Consider the following 16088-nt stretch of genomic DNA (forward strand, 5'->3'; position numbering starts at 1 on the left):
GCTGAGGGAGGTCTGTGTGGTGATGGGTATCACCTGCCCTGGATAAACTCAATCTCAGTGCTAGAACTCTGCTTTTAAATGCTTGCTGCTTCTGTACAGAGCTTAAAAGACAAATGAGTACCACCAACAAAAAAAGCACAAACTGTGGAAACACTTGCATCTGCATTTAAAAATGTGTTGCAGTATGCCCAGGGAGGCAGCACAGTGAAGGTGGCAGCGTGTGGCTGAGCGTAGGATGGCAGCTGAATCCTGGGAGCGGGGCACAGCACAGAGCCTGGGTCTTTGTGGGAGATGCATGTGGAGATGGGAGCGTGTGCACTGAGGGAAAGTGCACCTGCAGGAAAGAAACCATCTGAATAAAGCTGTTAACTTACAAACAAATGGAATATCGAACTAACCTAAAAGTGACATAACAGAAAACAGTCAGGGACCATAGCAGCGTTCAAGTGGCTATTTTTATCTTGTATTTACTAATTGCAAATGAGTAAGAAAAGAAGGTGTAATTACAAAGACAAATGTTCTTGATAAGTGGAATAAGCTTTTTTCTGCCTGGTATCACCTTCAGAGGAACTCATACATTTATTTCTAGTGTTTTTCTAAGAGTAAAAGAGCAAGCTTACTAAATAGATAGTAATTGGTATGAAATGGGAAGCCAGTTAAAGCTAAAAGCACTTGTACCCACTATCCTCTTCATTATGTTTTTTGTGTCATGTAGATGGCAGAAGTGCCGTAGCCTGACAATTTACTTGATTAAAAGTGACATTGTAAATATAGTCAAAGGCAATTCATATTAGAAACTATTTTTGATAAGAAGGTTGTCCTCTGTCGTGTTATTAGCCTTCACGAGATGAAAGACAATGAAAACCTAATTTGCATATAATTCCTCTTAGTATTTTTAATAAGGTTTTGTGTATTATCCAGCCATGGGTTTTGATTTGCACAGATGGAATGAAGTGCTGGAACATTTTCAAAAACCGTAAATGGAAGGTTTGTATTTCAGTTTCACTTTTCATTTCAGCAGCAGTCATGCAGGCAGGGCGAAGTAAAGAGGAGGTCAAGAAAATATCTATGAGCTATACAATGCCCTCAGACCATGCTCAGGTCTCCCACTGATTTCATTGTCTGTCTCCTGGCACAGGAGTTATTGAGCCAAAACGCAGAATTTATATTGCCGTCCCCAAGGCCGTGTTCTTATCAATCTTTTTGGGTTTGGGGTTTTTTTTGTTGTTTGTTTGGTTGGGTTTGGGGTTTTTGTTGTTGTTGTTTTGGGGGGGGGGGTTGTGTTTTTTTTGTTTGTGTTTTTTGTTTTGGTTTTTTTTTTGGTTAGTCAGGTTTTTTGGTTGGTTGGTTTTTTTTTCTCTTTAAAAAAAAAAAAAAGCAAACCAGAACGCCCCTCATCCCCCTCAAAAAAACCAAAACCAATTAACCAAATGCAAATTCCCATGCATGCTTCAGAGGCTCAGCTATTCCAGACAGTCCAGGTTCCCAGGATCATCATGAAGAACTAAATATTAATCATATTTCATATACTATTATAGAGACTGAAACAAGTAATATCATTGTCTCTGGAAATGGTGTTTGTGAGGCCACACAGCAAGTGTCTCTTATGCTCTCTTATAGAATTTGCTGTTTATTAGTCCAAGGACAGATTTCCCTGACTGCCAGCACTTCTAATCAAATTGGGAAATTTTAAAATCAAGAAAATGAACACGAAGTTGGAACTCACATTAGAGAGAGGCACTGCAAAATCTCTTTCTTTCTTCTGTGTTGACTTGGCAGAAGTAATAAGCACAAAACCTTTGTGCCACCAGGAATATCAGATAATTCTGTTCCAGTTTTAAACTCTGGAAGTGCACAACATATGTATATATACTCAAGACTTTTAGCAAAGAAAGAACAAATCAAATTTTCCATGACATAGCAGGTTACTTACTCTGCAACAAGTTATTGAATGGATTCACTCTGTTTCTCTACTCCTTACAAACCAGTCAGGGAAATTAATTCTATACAAATCTACAACCAAATACAAGAGAAAACAACCAAACAAAAGGAGATCCATTTTGATGTTTGAATGGGTAAGCCAACATAAAAAAAGATACTCAAGGAGCAGGTCTACCTAGTAAGTGAGGACCACTGTTACACATTTTCTGACTTTAATCACACTTCAGAAGAGGCTGTTGCTCTTTTCTTTAAGGGATCCCTGCCTCTCATGACTGGCAAAATTTAGGTATTAGTTTGGTGGGACACAGGGGAATGGCAAATTCAGCAAGGAAGGATTAAACAAAATATGAGCAAATGCAGAAAGCAGACTGCAAGGGCAGCAGTGCCTCATGCTAACTGTGCACTTAAAATGAGTGGGGGAAAACATAAATATTCCTGAACAGCTGCTGCTGGACGACAAATACAACATCCTGTGAGAACAGCAATGCACCTCTTCAGTGCACAGTTCCAACATCACCACCTGCTGTGGTCAGGGAGGTTGAATTAAAACCCGAACAAGAGGGAAAATGACTATTTAGTATGCCCAGCTTTCAAGGCATTGAGGAAGGATAATACCCAAGTCATGTCTGTTGGGCAGAGACCAGGGAAGGGAGTTTGTTGGCAAGACAGCATTAGTTCCTCACTTACCATCCCAGGGGAGATGCTTCCAGCCTTTTGGTTGAGCACAGCAGCCTCAAAATGTCATTGCCCATGATTGCTAAAAAAATGATGGTTTCACAAGCCATCCCCTGAATTTCTTCCTTATTATTATCTTGGGCTGCTTGCTTCCTACCCCAATGTGAATATTGAAACACCATAATTCCAGTGTGAGCTGCAATATATGTTGGGAATGCTGAAAGGTGGGTTAGGAGTTTGGCTGTGAGGGAAAACCTGAGCAGCAAGGTGATGCTGAAGCAACTGGGAGTGAAGATGGTGATGCAAAGGAAACCAAAGAGGAAATTCAGGCTGTTCACACCCAGAAAAGCTGATTGACAGCAAAGAGGATGGCAGAGTATGGATTTATAATGGAAGACCACTGAGGGACTGGACTAAAGGGTGAGCAAGATGGCTTATTTTGGGATTGTCACAAACACAAGAGCATGGAAATATTTATCAACCAATGTAATATTTTTAGAAATTGTGAGGGAAAATGATAGCCCATGGGAGGATAACTGGTTAGATGGGGCTGGAGAAGAGGAAGAATTGCAGTGGAAGATGCTGAAAAATCTAAAACACTGAGGATGGTGTGTTCCAGAGTTTGTCAGAGTAGGACTCGACTTCTGCATGGAAAGACTTCTTGCATTTCCACAATTCCCAGTTTGTGTTTGCAGGCAATGGTACCAGGCATCTGGATCTCTGATCTTTGTGGAGCCAGAAACTTTGAAGGCACTGAATTACTTCCTATCTGCTGGAAAATCATGCCCATTCTCACTTCATGAATCTACAACAGACAGTGAGCTCCTTTATGGCATTTCTGTTTACTCCAAATATAATGAGGCTCTGTTGACTTTTTAAGCTCCCATTTATGAAGCCAGAGCATAACAAGATCTTGCTTGTAAGCTTAGATCCTCCCTCTCAAAGGGAGCGTGTCATTCGAACAGGAAACTCTGCAGAAGGGAAATAAGTGTTTCCCAAATGAGTACCTGTGGAGAGGGAAATGCTAATCCCCTCCATCAGCTCTGCAGCCCCAGCCAAACACTAAGTGTGTGTGACATGGACGTGAGGGTGGTTTGGGCTGATGGGGGGTTTTGTGGTTTGGGTGGGTTTTTTCTTCTTCTGTCAGCACAACTATCCTTCCATTTTATACAGGGTATGAAGTGGCACAGAGTAAATATTATCCAATAGTAGCAGACATGAAATAAAATGAAGAGAAAAATCAAGAAACACAAGCTAAACACAGACCGGGGGAACACACGTGGTGGATCTTTACCTTTAGACCTTCTCAGTTATTAAATTACCCTCTTTCTTCTCACAATGAAGGTTCAGTTCTGAGAGTTAATGTACAGCTCATGCCTACACCCAGATGGAAATGCAATACATTTTGATAACCATATGGTACAACATGAAAGATAGTCAAGTATAAAGATTATAACAACCCCAAAATTAATTTAGTGTTGAGCTTGATCTAGATCCCATTAAAACCCAGCGTAAACTCTTTCAATGACATTTGGGTCAAGTCTTTCAGATCTTTCTGTGCTCTATGTGTGTGACTTAAGATTGTTTGTCAAAGGTCAGCATAGCTGAGCATAAATAATAGATAGCTTGAAGCATTTGCTCTCTTTAAATCTGCTCAGAAATCACCTTTTGGGATTTCAAGAGGTTTTTTACTGGTTTGCTCTCCCTGAAACAATAATTAGATAATGTTCTGCTTGCAGCTGTAACTTGTGCTGGCAGTAATGAACAGCCAAGTGTTCTTTCATGAATGACCAGGTGAGACTGATGTGAAAATATAGCATTTAAATATAAGATAAAGTACAGCAGATTATAGACTGGCTGTGATCCTAGAGTAGTCTGTATTCTTTTCAACCAGGAAAATAGCACTGGTTATCTAGAAAGCAGGCAATTTTTCCGTAGGTTTTGGAATACCAGTCATTTTCAAAAGACCTTGGATCCTTTCTAAGAGCAAATTGTGGCGACAAAAACAGAGGCCTTTGGAAACAAAAGACAGGAAAATTGTACAAATGAAAGCAATTGCCAATAAAGAGACATTAGCTGAGTAAATATTACCACCAAGCTCCACTTAATTAAATGGTTTGCTAAATACATGCAAGTACTTTTATAGACACCAAATGTGCAGGGGAATGCCAACTGACTTACTGGATTCTTGTTTAGTATTTCCTGTTTTCTGGGTTGAAGTGTCTGAACAGAGCTGCTTTGTTGCACTTCCTTGAGAGATGCTGAATGCCAACGTTCATGGGCCACAGTGTCAGTACCAAGCAGACATGGAAAGCACAGCAATCCTGGAGCAAAATGTGGTTTTGTTCTCCACAGGGCCCTCAGCAACACCTTCTACGGAGTCACACAGATGGAAACACTCTGTCTATGCATCCTTCTGCATTATTCTGAGGTCAAAGCTATGGATGTCTGCCAGGTCCTCTATCTCTAACACAACAGCTCCTGTAATTAGTCTGTATCTCTCTACTTAGCAGTTCGTCCTCTCTGAGCGTTGCAGAGCAGCAGCCTGTCCCTTGAAGAGGAACGTCCATTTGGTCCTGCCATGTCTGGGGACCACTATTCCTGCATAGGTTGCAATGATCATGGCAATTCTTCTTACCTGAAATATCTCCTGCACAGAGGTTCCCTCTTTGTTTTTGCCTCCTGTCTGTTTTTAGCCTGTCTCGCCCTGTCTTCCCAGCCTTCTCTGACCGGTGTAGCCTCTTGTTCAGAAGCAGCTGCCTTGGACAAAAGCCAAATTTTTGACTAAGAAAGATCAATTTAAATGGATGTTCATCAGGGTTTAATGATCCTTGTTAGCTCTGCGCCAGGGGCAAGATTGTCTCCTGACACCTCTGTGGGTATTACAGCTATGCAGAGGTAAAAGACAGCAGGAGAGATCCTCATCCAAAATGGAGTTTGCAGGTTGACACAGAGTCCCTGCTAATCACATCTCACCCAGCTGCCTGCAGACAGATTGCCACCTTCCACATATTTCTATCACAAGGTGTTGAAGGTCATTGCTTATTCTCATCCCTAAAGGGGATTCAAGTTGTATTATGGGCATTTATTGTTCCTAAGGATTTCTAGTTTTTATTACGGATGCTTGTAATCAATCTGCATGTTATCTTCTAGCTCAGCGAGTACCAGAGTTTGCTCAGGCTGTTTATTTCCAGAGAGCAGACAGTGTACCTACCACCCAAAACACACAAACAAATTCATTCCCAGTAGGATCATAACCTGCAGTTCATGGAGTCAATTTTTCTGCAGTAACTTCAGTGTTCCATGGAGTCTCATTAATGCACATTTTTAAAATCTGCACAGATGCCTGAACAGGCAGTGGGAACCTCAGAAAATCCAACCTTTAGTTTCGTATTCAGTGGGACTTGACTTTTTGCAGTATATGATAAGGTGGTGAGACTAATTGCTGTCAGAGCTGAATTCACTGGAGTTCTGCAAAACACAGATTTGTGTGTAGTGTGGCCATGGAAATGTTATGCTCTGTGTGCAAACGCTTGCAGATTCAAGCCTTATCAAAAGTGTCACAGGACTGGTGCTCCCCTTGAACCTGTAAACTTTTCAAAGCTATTAACACTGTCTAATTTAAGTATCTCTACACAGAGGTCATGGTCCCTACTTCTTGCCTTTCTGCATCGGGGTATGTTCAAAAGGGCGTCAGCATAGAAAGGCTCCATAAAATGTGAGCAGCAAAATTGCTCACTTTGAAATCTCTACCTCCCATCTTTTCTGGAGTTTTTTTGTACATCTTGGTAAAAGAAGTGTAAGGGTACAGCAGTCCTTTTTGTTTTTTTTTAAATCAACAGTTGAAAGTGACTGCTCTGATGAGGCTCTCAGGAGTGCTCTATGTTACAAGATTGTTGGGTTTAAAACAGCTGGTGAATGTTCTGTGCCACTTAATCCTAGAAGAGTTCACATTTTGCTTTCTAATCCTGAAAGACCTTTTCTCCCTCTCGGATCTCTGCTGTCATTCCTGCTGCTGTGATGGTGATCTAAGCATTGAGTGAGTAGTTCCCATCTTTGCAGGACTGCAGGTGATATTCTCAGAAAGTTAAGTCAAGCCTTAAGTCTTCTGAGGGGAAAACATGATTAGCAGCGAATGGGATTTTCAGCCATAATCTTAAGAGCTGAGAGGATCAGGGAGGACTGTCCTGGTGCAGGACAATCCATGAGCTGGGCACTGCCCTTCCTGCAGGGGCTGGCACAGAGAGTGTCAATGTGATGGGCAGAGGGGAAAGCAGAAGTCCCCAGAACAAAAATGGAGCAGGGGGGTTGGGAAACAAAAGAGAGCCTCCCCTGGGGTTTGCAGATTCATGGTGGGCATTTTCTCTGTCCTGGGACAGTCTCAAGGTTCTTAGTAGTTTTTTACCCTGCCCTCCATGCATGTCAGATAGAGCCTGTGGGCTCCATGTGGTTCTTAATCGAAAGGGAAAGCTGTGCCACAGCCTTGCAGTCTGTAAAGTCCTCTAAAATGTGACAAGTGACAGGGTGCCACTGGGTGCATTGCTGTCCTGAAGGATGACAGCACTGTCCTTTACATCCAGACTCCTCCAGGGGGGTTTAATTTCTTCTGATAAATGAAAGGCATTAAGAAACCTCTCCTGCCCTTTGAAGATACACCAAGAAAGCTTAAGCACAATGTAATGGGGTTGTTATTCCCAGAGATTATCCTAAAAATATGGCTTTTAAATGGTTTGAAAGTGCACTGCAGAAAAGTCATCAAAATGTCTTGGTAATAAACAGACATTTCTCATCATACACCAAAAGAGAGAGGCTTCATTTCTCAATGGTTGAATAGTAGCATTAGAGATGAGCTACTCTGTGATTTTGTTTGCAGAGTAAATGAATGTCCAAATGTATTTTTACTGAGGAAGAGCAATCTCACCGTTGCTGACAAATAAATGCAAATGTTAGAGTCATAATCTGCTTTAACCAAATAATGCACAACAATTAAGCATTAAATTATTGATGTCATAAAAGGCAAACCAGCCACTAGGCACAGGAGTTTCCATGACTTCAACACCAGCTAATGGAAACTTGTTTTTTCCCTATTTTTGTGGAGTGTTTTGTTCTTTTTTTTGTCTTTTTTTTTTTTTTTGTCTTTTGAACTTTGAAGTCTATTTAAGCAAGACCATTGGGGAAAAGTTAATTAAATTGGGAAAGTTAGCTGGCATATTTACCATTTCAGGAGACATATTGTGTTTTTGCAGTGAGAGGTGAATTGAGTTTGCATTCAGAAGAGTAACCTATGCAAAGTCAGCCCTGAACAGCAACAAACCACAGAGGCAAAATCTGGTTAGTGAAAAATAGCTACAGGGCTTGTGAGGTTTATAGTATAATTTCATCTTTAAGACTAGGCAGTCTTCTTGTGTATTGATAAATAAGTATGAGAAGGCCACTTGGGGTTGTTTCTGTGGGATAGCCTTTCCTGTACAAGGAAAAAGTGAAAGTTTGGAGGGATGTAGGGCATCCAGTGAGGAATTCTATTTTAGGTTTTGTGGGCAAAAGCTACAGTTTGAGCAGCTTGTAGTGGAATCTGGGGCAAAGCTGGTTGCAGGGTCTCCCCAGCTGCTTTTCACAAACCTGCAAACGTGCTGTTGCCCATCCCATAAGCATGACCCTACCTTTGGCAGGATCAGGCCATTAGTGCTAACTGCTGGATTTGGGGCAGCAGCAAGGTTCAATGCCTGGAGGTAGTGGGCACAGCTATAAATCTCTCACAAGAAATAAGTAACATGTTGGGAATCTTTGACAAGTTTAGTAACTGTGCCACAACCTCAATGGGGGGTTTGTTTCTTGGAGACTTGTTTATTTTTTTTTCTTCCTTTTTTTTTTTTTCCCATAAGTCTGCTAAATTATTTAGGGGCTGAATTTTAAAATTAGAAGATGTGGCATTAAAAAAGCGATGAATATTTTATGAAGGGTTCTGGGATTTTGTGGTATCAAAATACATGTTGCAGCCTTGGAGACTCCAGCGCGGAGCCACATGAGCCACTCCCTCCCCTCCATCTGACCTGCAGTGCCCATCACAGCTGCAGGGGAGAGCAGAGGGGTCCCTCCATCCCCCAGTGCAGGAGGGAACCCCGTGTTGCCCAAGGAACCCAAGTTCATCACCTCACATCACATCAGGTCTCAGTAGCTTTCCGTTGTGGTGGTAAATAGGAACAGAGTGTTTTGTATCAGTGGAGTTCCTCCATGTTTTTGAGAATGATTTTTAGATGGCGAATGTGGGGTTTGTTTTATAAACACAACAGGAGAGGCGAGGGGAGCTGCAAAAGCCCCTTGAGTCTGCTCCCAGAGGCACCACGGGATCAGCAAAGCTGCTGGAAAGCCCAGGGGACACTGGAGGAGCAGGAATCTGTGCAGGGATTGCAGGAATGGGGAGCACGAGTAGGGACAGGATCTGAGGAGGTTACTCTGCAAAGAGAGGAGCAAGAGGAATAAGATATATGAGTTTTCCTCGAGGACAGCACCAGGTATCCTAGAGAGGTGTGTTTGTGCAGGCTGCACACTGAAGTCTGTCTGTACCTCAGTGCATCCCTTAGCAACCTTTCAAGTCAGAGGAAATGTGCAGTAAGTACTAATGGCTACAGCCAGGCTTTCTCCAGTGTAATTTACCTGTGTTTAAATGTATGTAAAATAAGTTCCAATGACACTTTTTCTTATGAATTAGCAGGTCTTGCTGACACAAATCAGGAACTCCATACAATATTCAGCAAGCACATTAAATCTCCTTCTAACGTGCAGCACGCTGAGATGCTCTTCCTTATTACCAGGAGTACTGGAGGCTGGAGAAATGCCAGCTGTCCCCTCTGATGGCAACAACGATGACACAGGCAGAAATAATTAGCGCTCTGCTGCACCACTGGTGTGGGTGGTGCTGTTCTTCAAAGTTTCTCTCCCTTTAGGTGCTATGCGGAAATCCTTGATAATTAATCAGCTCTTCGTGACACTGCAACACTAATAAATCCTCAAGAGTTGCATTTAGTGTGATGTGTAGATACACAAACCTCAGTATTGTCAGGAGGGTTGTGCTGCAGATGGAGCCTGAGCTGGGGAACAGCACAGCCCCCTGAGGTCGGAGGAGCTCAGAGGACGTACCCACACTGCCTATCCGCCTTTGGGTGCAATGTCAGAGCAAGTCCTTGCCCTTAAACCTCAAGAAACAGGAGCCCTCTGGGTTTCCTACAGTCTTAGACTACAAGAGTGGGGAAGAAAATATTTTCTGGCAAAGAAAGTCTAATCTGATACGGTGGATTTTGAAAGGGGATAAATTGTCACACCAGGATACAAGCTGAAAGTTTTTCTTATGGAGTTTACAAAAATCTGGCTATTTTTTATCTAATTTCCTGTTTCCTTATTATACCCATCTACCTTTCCTGCTTTGTTTTCCATAGCAGGAGACCCCCAGCTCTGTACAAGGCTGAACTTGGTGGGATGCTCTGGCAAGAAGTTCTGGAGGTTGTCTGGGGTGCTCACCTGCAAGAGTGTGTCACTCTGCTATTTACCAGGCACTTACAGCTGACTGAACACCTGTTCTTTTTTATTTTATTTTTTTTTTCAGGAATAGGTCCTTAAGAAAAGAATTTTAAGATTCATCCTTAAGAAAGAACCCATTTTCCCTAAGGAAAAAATGAAAAATTTGAAAAATGACATGGAAGTTCTTCTCTGAAGGTCTGATTCTGGAAAGAGGGAACAATTTCATGCTGAGAGATGACTTCACATGTCCCAGGACAGGTAAGCTCTTAAACTTATAAGCGTGGGGAGAGAGAGCACCTCAAGCTCACCCAAGCCTGTCTTTATGGTAGCCAAGTCTGTGGGAACCCCTCATTACTTATCATTTCATAGCACCACAAAACAATTCCCTGGACTATATCAGGAGGAGGAGTTAATTTCTTTTTACCAAATTATGCTGCAATCACATTCTGAACCAGAAAATAATTTATTCCTCCATTGCAATGCTGGAGATGTTTTCTCACTTCTACAGCACCAATTTCTCTTGCTGTTGGCATATACTGTAACAAAGAGAAGGAAATGGTTTCAAATGTGTCCATCCTGCCGACATGGATTATAATGAGAGTGGAAAGTGGGCCAACATTGGCTCTCCTAGTGTCAGTAGCATAAGCCTAAGTGCCAAGCCATTTCAATTAATTATGTGCTAATAGTCTCTGGGCTGAGGCAGCGTTCAGCATACTCTATGTGTACCAGTTATACTCATCAGTTCTATTTTTTCCTTTCTGAATAAAAATTAGAAGTAATCCTTCAATTCTGTGGAAGCCTTCTGTTGCAATCCAAAAGTCAATGCAGCATTTAGGCTTCATATGTACATTACCATTCCCTTGGGCCGTTGTTTAGATGGCATTTGTAGGAATGTTAAACACCATTAGTATCCTGTGTCCTGCTTTGGCACCGCAAAGTCACTTCAGAGCTGTTATGGGTAAGGTTTACAGCTACTTTGGGGCACCAGGCAGCAAAACCAGCACAAGAACAATGGTAAATAGGACCCTAATAGCCAGAAAGTCATAAGAAAGATTTTTATTTTGTAAGATACATTTTCAACTTCTGGGGTTTTGTTTGTTTTTTTTTGTTTTTTTTTTTTTGGTTGGTTGGTGTTTGTTTGTTTGTTTGTTTGAATGTCACCTCTTTCCCTAAGGGAATGGCTGTCTTGGTCTCTCAGGAATAGGCTGATTGACAGTCCCTTGTCGCAGTTAAAGGAGGGATGTCTTCTATGGACCTTTTTCACTGTGAAAACAAATATTTTAGAAGAGCCCTGGACTGCTCTGGAGAACTCTTAGTATGATTAAATACAGAATTGGAGGGAAAGCAAAGTTACATGGTCCTGTGGCAAAGTCCCTGGAATTTTTGGTGGTTCCTCTGGTAGAAAATTGCTCTGGAGAAAGGAGCTCACAATTCAGGTCTGATTTGGAAGGATTTAGGAATTTGCCCTCTGGGTTCTGTTTTAATTGTTGTTTAGCTGTAAACATTCCCTCAACCCAGAGAGGATGGCAAATATCAAAATCAGAATAATTAAATGATTGTAAGTACTAATGAAATTTCTATATAAGCAAAGACATTTGAAGCAATAGGCTTCAGAACCATGTCAGGTCTTTATGAGATTGCAGCTTAAAAATGAGACACACTTTTCTTCTACCTCACCAAAGCACAGATATTGTAAGACTAAAATATCTCTTCTGTCCAGGCAAGAGTGCACTGTAATACTCAGTATATAGAAAGATAGTAAATGTACAATAATGATGGTTATTTTGACTATTCTCTCTCTCAATTAGTATTTATCTTGAAAAGACAGTGTTCTGTGCAGGTGCTCTGAGGTAGGTAACATGTGCTGTTTACCCCAAGGTGAGATTATATTCGTAGATTTTCATGCAAGATGATGTACATGCAGCTGAAGATTAAGTCAAGTTTTTTTTCTTTTGGTGGGCCTGCCTTTATCTGTGAAGAACACTAAAAGGACTCTGGTCAAAAATCTCTGTTCCTGATCTTCATCTTTGTTCCCTATAAAATAAAGTCTCTTTGATTTTAACTCACACACCCACCTCAAAGGCCTCATTTAGGGTACACAACCCCCCCAGCACACTTTCTCATCACTGCCCCATTTATTGATGGAGAGCTGTAATTTCAGTTAAGGCTGCTTTGTTGCTTGAAATGAAGATGAGTAGAGCAGGAGGACGACTGTGGAAGGTTCTAGTAGTAAATATCCAGAGACTACTATCCCTGTCAGAAGGGATGGATGTTTCAACAGCTAGTCAGCCAATTTCACGCTAAAATTAAAGTTGTCAGTCATCAGGTGGCCTGCTTGGTAGATAAGTGATATTACAGTTTCACATACCCAACCTTTTTCTATTGGTCAGAGTGTGATGCAGAATCCTTGCTGGCATGCCATTGACACATAAAATGTAGCAATTATTGCTAGCATTTTTATTCTCAAGGTTTTTTGGCACATTGAGTTCAGATTCCCATTTGCTTGGTTTAATACATGTAAACAATCCAATTTTTCATCAGTTCTGCTCAAGAGCTCATCAGTGACTGCATATGGGTGTAATCAACTAAGCATCGTTTACTAAATCCAAAGCTTAGTTCTTCATTTCCATCAGTTCTCACTTCTTTTTAAATTTCCTAGAACAGCTCCACATTTTTAAATAGTGTTATTCAGGATTCTCTTTTGTTTGTTTGTTTGTTTTACTCTTACTGATATAATTTCAGTGATTCTTTTCTTTTTAGTGCTTGAAGTGTAATTCTACTCTCCCCATGTAATTTCCTTGCAAAGCCAGATGGACAGAAATGGTTCCATGCCATGCTAAACCCTCCATCTTATTTATACAAGATAAATCTTGCTGCTAAACAATTCTGAAGAATGTGTTCATTATATAATATCTACTGAATTAGTCATTCAACTCATTCTTATTTCATCTTTCATCATTCTGCTGCTCTTCTCTACACACATGTACTGGAAAAGGGGAAAAAAAATAAAAGCTGTAGAGAAGACGGTGACAGGAATCTTGTGAGATGGATGAATTTGTCCACTCTGTTTTTGCCCAGTGGTGACAAGCAGATTTATTTTCTTTTTGGTCACCCTTTTTTCTTCTTCTCCCTGAAGGGTGCAGAGATCCCTTGGGTTAAGTAGGAAAGCTGCTGGTGCCAGTGCTGGAGAGCAGAGCACAACACCTGCTGCTCTGTGTCAGGACTCCCAACTGACTTGCTGTGCTCAGGATTTCACGTGTCTAAATACTCCTGATGTGCACCTCTGAAAATACAGGCATGGAAAAGACACATTTATTTCATTAGGAGAGTACACCGGAGGTTTTGGGAAGATGTATTTGTAGCAAGTTATCTGTGGTACGTATCTGATATCTTTATTCAAGTACAGCTCTTCAAAGCAGTCCTTCAAAGGGCAGAAATTCCCATTGTGGTGCTCAAAGACGAGGCTTCAAGGCAGAGGGAGTAAAAACCCTCCCACTGCAGTCAGACATCTCAGCAGACATCAGCATTTCTCCCTCCTTCCTGCTTGCCTATTGCTGCCCTGTTATGCTAATTATGCTTCTGAAGACAGACTGTACTCTTCATTTAGTGCAGTGGCAAAAAGCCATTAGTACAAAGACAGTGGCTCATTTTTTTTACCCTTTTGCCTCCACTGTCTGTCAAAGCCTTTTAGCTCAAGTTCTTGTGTTCTTTGGGCCATTACCAACTTTAAAGACCAAGAGAAGGACGACCTGGGCTGTGCAGCACTAACAAAGGATCAGTCTTTCTGCTCATGCTTTCACCCCAGCCCACATGCCCAGGAGCAAGGTTATACACCCGAGCCTGTGCCTGGGCAGGAGCAGTTGTGAGGGGAAATTTCCAAGAATTTTACACTCTGCTACAGATATTTTCACACACACCTGGGTCAGCACTGTCCTTAATTGAAATCATCCTGTCCTCAGAGTGCTAATCCTATCCTTCGTGGGAGTTCCTTCCCTCCCTGTGCTTTCTGCTTGCATGTTTGCAGCTGAGTGTCACTGTTATGGGAAGTGGCATGCTGTCTTCCAGTTTTTTCTACCTCTTTCAAGTGAAATATTAAAGCTTTTCCCAACAGGCCTTCCTATTTCTCCCATTTTCTGCATAAATGCTGTATAAAATGCTGGGATCTCTCTAATCTGGACCCAAGTGCTTTGTGATGAGTATTAAGAGATATCTTACAAATTACAAATTATCAGTTCTATCCCAGTGGTAAAGACTTCTGCAGTTTCACCTTTTTTTCCCCCTTGCCTAAGACACTGCCTCCCCATTTTTACTAATCTTGATTTGAAAGTGCTTGAAATTCTGCTTTCAACAGCAGAAGATAAAAATGGGAAGAGAAAATGAACACCAGTTCCTCCTGTCCTGAAGGATCAGACTCCTCAGCTTCTCTTGATCATTGTTACTTTATTTGTTTCAACACAATTCCTCATTCAATCTTACTATTCACATGTTTTATTTTCTGGGCTATTGTGCAGGACTGCTGTTTCAAGGTTCACTTATAGTAGCAGTCAGGAAGTCATGTTCTGTCCACAACACTCAGAATTTCCAGTTCCCAAAGGTCATGTGTAGGAAAAGTTTGTGTGAGGAAGTACAAAAAAGGTCTGGAAATGATTATCTAAATCTGTGTAACTGGGTCATGGAGGCCACACAGGAATAGCCATCCCTGTTGGGTTTGAGATGGAGGAGGAAAGACATGCTCCAGCTCATGAGTTTCCATTAAGCAAGAGGAGTGTTGTGTCCATCAGCAGAAGTATAAACTGAGCTTGTACTTTACAAATTACTCATTTTCACCAGTCTGTCCTAAGGCCTTGATTTAGCAAATACAGCTGAAATCATTCTCTCCCAGCAGCCTCACCACCTCAGTTACAACACAAAGCTAACACATGCCTTCATTTGCTGGCACAATTAAAGAAAATTCCTTTGACTGCTTCTTAAAATAACTTCAAAGGGATTTTTATATGGTGAGATTCTTATGGGGAAACACTACAACCAAACAGTAATGTGTTTTTAGAGTCTCATCTCTGAGAAGGAGCTGTGTTGCTGCATTATGATTATGGTAGAGCCTTTACTGTGATGTTCTAGAGGTCAGGTTGAAAACCCTGGTTTGACTCTTAAATCCTATACCTATAACCCAATAACAAGCCATTTTTGAGCAGTTTGTTATTGCAGTGATTTGTTACTTGATTGTACATATAGTTAATACAAAGGGTTAATACAACTTGAATGCTTTATTAATGAAAAAAGTCATATAGTTTACAGAGCAATATGGTTGAAAATCCTTTTGCAGTAAGAAACTAATACATCATTTATACTGTTGGATAAGCTGGTCATGTACAAATGATAATGTAAACATAGAAACCTACCACTCTGTTATGCTATTTCTTCTCCAATCATTATTTATGCAGCTGTTGTCTAAGACTTCAGTTATTTGTTTAGTAACTATGTATTAGTAACTGTAGTGGTAAAGGTACCTTTACCTTTATGGATTGTTAGGCTTGGATCCAGTACAGAGTAAAAATAGAGCTTTATCTATTCATACTGTTATTTTATCTATTCATATTGTCTTATATCACCTTACATCACTTATGCTAAGGCATAAACTTCCCCCCCTCCCATCTTTAACTATGGAAAAAGAATAATAAGTCAGAGGAGCTAATGAACAGCACAGTGGAAAGTTCTTATGAGGAAACTATGGAAAAAAAATGTGACCTTAATAAAACAGAAGTTGTAATCCTTAAGCACCATGTAAATAGTTTGTTTTTACAACTGCTAAAAGGTTGGAGAACAGATTGAAGTCCCTAAGATGAAGCACTGCCATAAAGAAGCAAGTAAAAGACTCTCCCTAAAACACTCTAGAAGCTGTCTCAGGAGTCACAGGAATAGGCAGGATAGTGCTTTGGTTGCTTCCACATATGGCTCTA

Source organism: Lepidothrix coronata, unplaced genomic scaffold, assembly GCF_001604755.1.
Source record: "Lepidothrix coronata isolate B3197 unplaced genomic scaffold, Lepidothrix_coronata-1.0 Scaffold41, whole genome shotgun sequence".
In the NCBI taxonomy this organism is placed as follows: Eukaryota; Metazoa; Chordata; class Aves; order Passeriformes; family Pipridae; genus Lepidothrix; species Lepidothrix coronata.